The sequence below is a fragment of the Metopolophium dirhodum genome, chromosome 1, assembly GCF_019925205.1.
Source record: "Metopolophium dirhodum isolate CAU chromosome 1, ASM1992520v1, whole genome shotgun sequence".
NCBI lineage: Eukaryota > Metazoa > Arthropoda > Insecta > Hemiptera > Aphididae > Metopolophium > Metopolophium dirhodum.
In genome coordinates this window covers 137416389-137424612 of record NC_083560.1, presented here as the reverse complement: position 1 = coordinate 137424612, position 8224 = coordinate 137416389, and the positions used below count along the sequence as shown (strand labels likewise).

General features: G+C 28.4%; 1 pseudogene; it reads left to right on the top strand.

Moving 5' to 3' along the window:
- Window positions 1–3316: 3316 nt before the first annotated feature.
- Window positions 3317–7522, top strand: LOC132937418 (uncharacterized; annotated as a pseudogene).
- Window positions 7523–8224: the final 702 nt, after the last annotated feature.

Sequence of the window (8224 nt, the reverse complement as noted above, 5' to 3'; positions counted from 1 at the left end):
CCTATGAAATAATATTTTATTAATTAGAATATATATTTAGAAAATATTAGAAACTTTATAGAAAATATTTACACAAGTAGTTAGAAAAAGTAATTAGAATGAAACACATTAATTGTAAGTTAATAATGATATTAAATATATTATCGACTTTAAATTAGAAGGGAAGTCAAGTCCGTTGTCATGGATTTCGAATTTACCAATATGAAGAGGACAGACATTGTGCTAATATCAGGAGCAATCTCGAACAGCTTAAACAAGTGTAAAATTCGTAAGCTCGAAGGGAAACCGCTTCTCTTGCCACTCCATGAACAGATAAGAGTTATGACTGTTCGTGAAACACAGTTGGCAGAGAAATCGATAAGGCGGATTTTTCACAACAAAAAGGAAGTGGAGATGACCTGCTTAGCGCAACTTAACAAAAGTCTGAATTCACAATTAAATAACTTAACACCAGAGTTCATAAAAAATTATATTTTGCGTGGAGATAAGATAAATGTAGTGGTATTGTTTGGGGAATCATACGATAGGAATATCCTAAGTAGATTAGGGTTAGGACATATAGAATTACTAAATATTAGATGCTATGATTTGAATTTTGATGGGGACTTCTACATGATATTAAAAAAATTAAGGGGAAAAATAACTGAGAGAATTTTCGAATTTAACGTAGGTAGAATCCAGAAAAATGGTAGACTGTTGAATTTAACGGAAGCGCATAGCGGCGTATGTACACAAAAACATAAAATAACATACGCTCACGACCCAAAGACGGATGTGAGATTTACCAAATGCATATTCAACAGAATGGTTAAGGAATATGGGTACCAAAATTTGGTGAAACAATTCCAACCTATATAGACAATACCACGTACCACGTTGTGAAATATAATTTTTGCGAATTTATAACTTTTATTATAGCAAATAACAAATAGCTGAATTAACACACTAAAGTAAATATATATAAAAGAAAAAGAAAAAAGGTGGATAAGTGGATGTCGCTCTGCTGTACGGTAGGTTACGAGTGGGTCACTGTAATGGATGGTGTTAAATTCGAATTCAATGATATAATATCATTGTATAAGAAAAACGATTCTGAGCGAAAACGGTCAGTCAGCCTATGATTTTACCAAGTATATTTGATGATATTATTGTGAATAAAGTAATTTATATATAACCTATTTACGTGGAGCCTTGTTTTAAATTTTCAATCCTTAGCCATAAAAGTTAAAAATTTATAAATTTTTAACTACAAAATAATTAATAAATTATAAATTTGATAAATGTTGTCAAAATTTGAACTTTAAATGCTTATAAAAAAAAATTGTGCCTATGTATTTTTAATATTTTTCAACTGCTATTAGAACGATATATCAGGAGCATTATATTAAATTTTCACGCTTTTTTACCCAACAAATAAAAATTTATTGATATTTATAGAAAAAAAACTAAAAAAATTGAAAACTGACAATGTCCGTAAACAGCTCAAAAAGAGTCAAAATATTTTCAACATTTTATGGTGTATAGAAAATGCTAATATAAACATTCAGTGAAATTTTCAAGTATCTACAGTCATTCGTTTTTTAATTACAATAAAATAAGAAAATTGTTACATGAGAAATCGAGTAAATATCAAATGTTGTAAAAATATAAATTTCAGACGCTCATAAAAATTTAATTTAAGTTTCTTCTAGACATTTTTTTTTTGATAAAGGTAGACAAACTTATGAGTAATCTTATATTACATTTTCAAATCTTAGATTTAAAAAGAAAAATTTTTATGAATTCTCATCAAAATAATTTGCTATTTTTCGTGATTTTTCCGTATTTTGTCAAAATTTGAACTTTAAATGCTTATAATTAAAAACTGTGACTTAAGATTTTTAATATTTTTCAAATATCATTGTAAAAATATAGTAGGAGCCTTGTATTAAATTTCAAGCATTTCTACCCAACAAATAAAGTTTTATTGACATTCATATAGAAAAAAAGACTAATAAAATTAGAAACAGAAAATATTCCTAAACAGTTCAAAATAAATCAAAATATTTCGAAAATTTTATCGTATATAGAAAATGCAAATATAAACTACCATTGAAAATTTTATGTGTATACGTTCATTTGTTTTAAAGTTACACCAAAAACCAAAATCAATTTTTTCAAAAACTGCAGATTTTGAGTAAAAATTCCCGCTTTTCCTTCTTTTTTTTTTGTTTTTCACGGCGATTTTGAAAATTACTGGGAAATTTTTACTTTTGACCCGCCAAAGTACCAACTAGATTCACTTTCCTATAGAAAAGGATACTGTTAAAGAAAATCCAAGCATTTTTACTGTGATAAAAGGTGATGACAGACACAAAAATAAAAAAACACACATCATTGTAAAATCAATACATTCATCGTTCCACTCAGAATCTAAAATAAAATGACTACCGGAAAGTTGAATTAAATTGTTATGAGTGTTTGAAGCTTACATTTTTACAACATTAGATATTGACTCGAATTTTCATGGAACGTTATTCTTATTTCGTTGTAGTTAAAAAACAAATAACCGTAAATTCTTGAAATTTCCACCAAATGTTTATTTTCTTTACTTGATAAAATTTTCAAAACATTTTGACGCGTGTTTAGAGGTGTTTGCGGAAATTTTTCATTTTCAATTTTTATATTTTTTTCTATAAATATCAATTAAATTTTATTTGTTAGATCAAAAAGCTTGAAAATTTAATACAAGGCTCCTCACAAATTTTTACAATATATCTTTTTAAAAATATTAAAATTCATAGTCCAAATTTTTTTTTATAAGCATTTAAAGTTTAAATGTTGACAAAATAAAAATTTGTTTTTCCTGTAACCAAAAAACCTAAAAAAAAATATAAACACAGTGTATTTTAATAGCAATTTTATGTTCATTTGTGGACAAAATTAGATATTTTAACCAAAATAAAAGATTTTAGTTAATTTGTTGTAACTTAAAAATATTGTTCTTGAGTACTTGAAACTTTTGAAGTATATTATTATATATTATACAGACAATGACACTTTCAAATGCAATTTTTTTGACAAAAATGAATTTTGCCTACTGTAGTACGAATGTCTAAGGCCGCGTGCACATTGGAAAGCGTTGCGCGGTGAGCGGCGAGCGTTGACGAAAATAAATCAAACACGGTAATTTTATCGGAGCTGTGCACACTGACCTAGGGCGTTGAGCGTTAGCGCTGCGCTGTGCGCGTTGCGTTGTTTATTTTTCAAGACGTCTTGAATTATGAGCGTTGTCAACTGTTTATAATCACATAAAATTATTCATTTAAAAAGCACCATGTGTTCAAAAAATAAGTTTACAAATGAGCAACGAGAACTATTAATTTCCGAAGTTCAATCAAAACCTATTTTGTGGAATGATCGGCATCCAGATTATAAAAAAAACGGATAAAACAAAGAAAATGTGGGAAGAAATTGGGAAAGTAGTTGGATTTTCAGGTAAAATAATATATTAATATTACTACAGTTGCGTAATGTCAGTTTTTAATAGAAGAGTTTGCATTTTTACCGTCCAAATAGATTGTAAATTCAATAATTATATGTTTTTTATCCTACACACAAACACCAACTATCATGCACGTGCTCATATCGCGTTTATATGTACATAAAATAATATATTTTTCTGTATGTTTATATATTTATAACAACATAGTTGTTGAGCTATTATAGTATAATACTAAAAGCTATTAATAATAAAAAAAATAATATATTCCAACTTTTGATTAGTAACAGGGCTCGGGACTTGATGTATTTTGCATATTTGTTCGGAAAATACACATATTATACTTGGATATTTTGGTATTTTTTTCTGAAAACGCATATTATTAAGATGTATAGGTTTATACTGCATATTTTATCGATAATGCAGGTATTTCGACATTTTTACGTGCATATCGATGGCTAAGAGGCCAAAAGTTGTATGTCCAATTTTTCTCAAAACCGTTTTATTAGTCCATTGGGTTTATCTGGATCGTCTTTTAGATTTGGTAAAACATTATAAGTCAATATTATAATTAAAACGTGTTTTATTTATACTTTAATTTTTGTGCTTTTAGCGCAAGATAGGTTTTTTTAGTGCACACATATAACAAGTCCTAATTTAATGAGACATACAATAAATATTTTAACATGATCTAAATATTAAGCGGACAAACATAACAAGTTTTGTTACTTAACAAAGTTGTTACTTTTGTCAAAAACAATTCATTCGATTTTGGACGTGTAATGTTTTAGATAATATTGAATTTGCTTATCTATTTATAAAAAATGAATATGTCCGGACGTATTATTTTTTCGAAAAACTATTTTTAATCTATATCGTTTTAATCACTGATGATACGTCGATCCGTCGATACTTCATACATCATAATAATATTATTATCGATAAAATTTTAATATTGATATAATCATTTGTATGACAATCGTGACATAATATTGTGTTGTAGTTGTGTACAGTCTTGTGACTTATAATATGTCCATCAAAACCTTATATGTCCATGGTAAAAATATATTATAATTGCCATTCATAACAAGTCCCATTTAAATTTGAAAGAGACATTATAATTACGTAAAAAAAAATTTTAAGACCTAAAAGTAATAATTTATGTAATCTACAGAATATTTTACAAATAAATCAATTGCAACACCGAAAAACAAAAATCTACAACACAAATTATTTGGTGTAGAATAATTTAAAATCTTAAAACTGCTCTCCTGTAAAATGTTGTGTTTGGGACATACAACTTTTGGCCTCTTAGCCATCGATATGTAAATGCATATTTTCAAGTTTTTAAGTACATTAAGTCCCGAGCCCTGAATATTAAAAAACCAAATTATCATTGTAATTTAATATTTTGGAAAAATTAAAATTGTTTGTAGTGTAACTAACTACGGAAATCAATTTTGGTTAGGTTAATAATCTGTTTTTTTATTTCTAAACAAGTTTTCTTAAAAAATGTGTACATTATATCATGATAACATTTGTATACATATCATTATTTTCATACAGAATTACTTACTGATAAACTAATTAATTAAAGTAAAAATTATTATGTAGTGGCCAGCTTTCTAAGTTTAATGGTCCAAAAAGAAATTTGCAAATTCATTTCGAATTTCTTGCGCTCTTGTTGACCCTCTGCGTGCACCACCGTGATTTCCTGGTTCATGTAGATTATTAATTTGGTTTTCCTGAGCATTACTGTATAACATTTCTTGACAATAATCGAGATCACTATCTCCGTCTTTTTCGCGCACCACATTATGTAAAATACAAGCGCACTTAATAATGTGTACAGCTTTGTCAGAACTAACTTCAATATCTTTTCCTAGTATTCGCCATTTGGCACGCAGTATACCAAATGCACATTCAATGCATTTTCTAGCAGCAGACAAACGTTTATTATAATTTTCTCTAAAGGCATTCAAATTGCGACTTGGAAATGGTCTCATGAGAAACGTTTTTAAAGGATATGCTTCATCGCCAATGAACACGTGAGGTAATTTAATCGTAGTTCCGGGTAATTCCTTATCGGGTGGTAAAAAGGTATTGGATTGTATATGTTGAAAAAGTGTCGATGCTGCGAACGTCCCTCCATCACTCTGCTTACCTCTAGAACCAACTTCCATAAATATAAATTTTTTATCCGCATCTGCTACACCTTGAAGAACTAATGAAAAATACTTCAAATAATTGAAATAGCTTGAACCACTATTTATGGGACATTTGATTTGACAATGCTTGCCATCTATACATCCTATACAGTTAGGAAATTTCCATCGTCTGTAGAAATCATCTGAAATTTTAAGTAACTGGTCTTGATTCGGAACAGGCATAAAGTCTTCAACTAATTCTTCCCAGATTATTTTACAAGTCTCGTGTACAATTTTACCTACTGTCGAAGCTCCCATTCTTAGTGTAACTGCCAAATTTCGAAAAGAAAGGCCAGTAGATAAATATCTAATAAACAAATAGGTAATTGCATTAAATCAAATTAAATAAAAAATGTACATCTCCAGTTGTTTAAAAATAAACAAAATATTCTATGTTTATTTATTAATTTTACAATTTGAAAAAAATGAGCATTGGAAGTAAAAACATTTGTACAAAACTCGTCAAAATATCCGTATTTATAATAGAAAATGAATTACAATTTATAATACATTTTAATAGCAAACAAATTTTAAACTGTTCAATGACTGTCTTTTCACCCTATATTAAAATAGATTTGATTTTGTTCTTCTTAAATGTATTCAACGTGAAAGTTTATTGAAAAATGTATGAACTGAGTCATTGAATTAAATAATATACAATTAATTTAAATAGTTATTTTAATTTAGGTGCAATTGTAAAAGCAAAGTGGAAGAATCTTAAAGACAAATTTAGAGTAGAGCTTCAAAAAATTCCTGTTGTAAGGTCTGGGGCAGAAGGCAGAAGTTACAAGCCAAAATGGCCATATTTCGAATTAATGTTATTTGTGAAAGACACGCTAATTCCAAGTGTAACAAGTGGAAATCTTCCTACTACTATGACTTCTGAGACTTCTGAGACTCGTTCAGAAATAAATGACTCAGAAGATGAGTCTATCGAAATTGGAAATTACGAAGAAAATAGTACTGACGGGCTTCTTCCAGAAACACCTGCCTCTTTTTCTTCAAATGAATTTTCAACACCCGCTCTGAAAAAAAAGTGTAAGAAACGACGTGTTGAAGATATGGACTATGATCATTTTTTGCAAATAGAGCAACAAAAACTAGATCTTATTAGGGAAGAGCAAAAAAGGGACTCAAATATGACGAATAATCCCGATTACCACTTTTTAATGAGTCTGTTGCCTTATTTTGACAAATTAAATGCTTTGGAAAAATTACAACTAAGAACAAATATTAAAAATGAAGTTTTCCAAACATTACAACATAAAGAAATCGAAAAAGAAAGGGCAATGATGTACATTTCACCACAAACGATTTCGTCTCAAGAAAGTTCTCAGAAAGAAACTTACCACCAGTTTCCACAAAACACAGGGCAAGATTTAAGTACTCCAAATATTTATACTCAAAATATTTACAATTAATTTAATAAAGTTAAAATAATCAATTTGTATTATTTATTTTTAAGGCGTATGCTTAAGTTATAATAGTACGTTTTTTCAAGTACCAAAGGAATTGTGGAATTTATTTTTATTTAATTTTTTACCTCAGTTATTTTAATTTCCTTTGTTTTAATTTCTATTTCCATTGAGAAAAAGCTATTGTAAAACTATATTGTTATCAATGTAATAAAACATTCATTCGTAATAAATTATGAGTTATAACTAAGGCAGAGAAGTTATAGGATTTGCATGTTTTATTCTGGGCCTCTATTTTATAGCAAACCAAGATATAAATATAAATCATAGGCCCCCCAGTTGAAATCTAAAATTTTTTTTTGCATATTTTTGCATATTTTAAAGATTTAAAAGAAAGTTGCATATTTCGTTATTTTGTGCATATTTTATGCATATTCTACATAAAAACTTAGAAAATTAAAATCTAGCGGGCCATAGAGAGCAAAAAAATTCTAAACCGTCATTCTATAGTAAGATAAAAAAGGTTCTCGGGCCGGATGCGGGCCGCAAGTTGCCCACCTCTGTACTATAATATAGTAGGTATATACATTGTACACCACCCGATGCCCGTGTAGACTATGTAGTATAGAAGATAACTTATCTTTATTATTATATTTTATTAGTTTCATGTCGAAGTAATTGGCATTTAAGTATCTATATTAAATTTTATATCAACATTATTATGTGTCCAGTGTCCGTCAGTAATATTACGTTAGTATGGTGTTAAGTGTCGATCGATACGAAAGTGCGTGCCGTTTGTTGTGTTTTCCATGCTTACATTTTTCTTTTAACATTTCTGCTAACATTTTGCACAATGCCAAAATTAAATGCAAATATATTTAACAAGTATGTGAAAAAGTTTGGTGAAGATACATTTGCTACCGATGGTACTATGCTTTATTGTAAGATTTGCGAAGTTAAAGTAAGTGCTGAGAAAAAATTTACAGTAACTCAACATATAAAAACAAATAAACACGAACGATTATTAGCTCGTCGAAATAAACCTGCAGAAAATAAACAACAATTTATATCACAGCCGCCAAACAAAAAATCTGTTTTTTCACATGATTTATGCAAGGCTA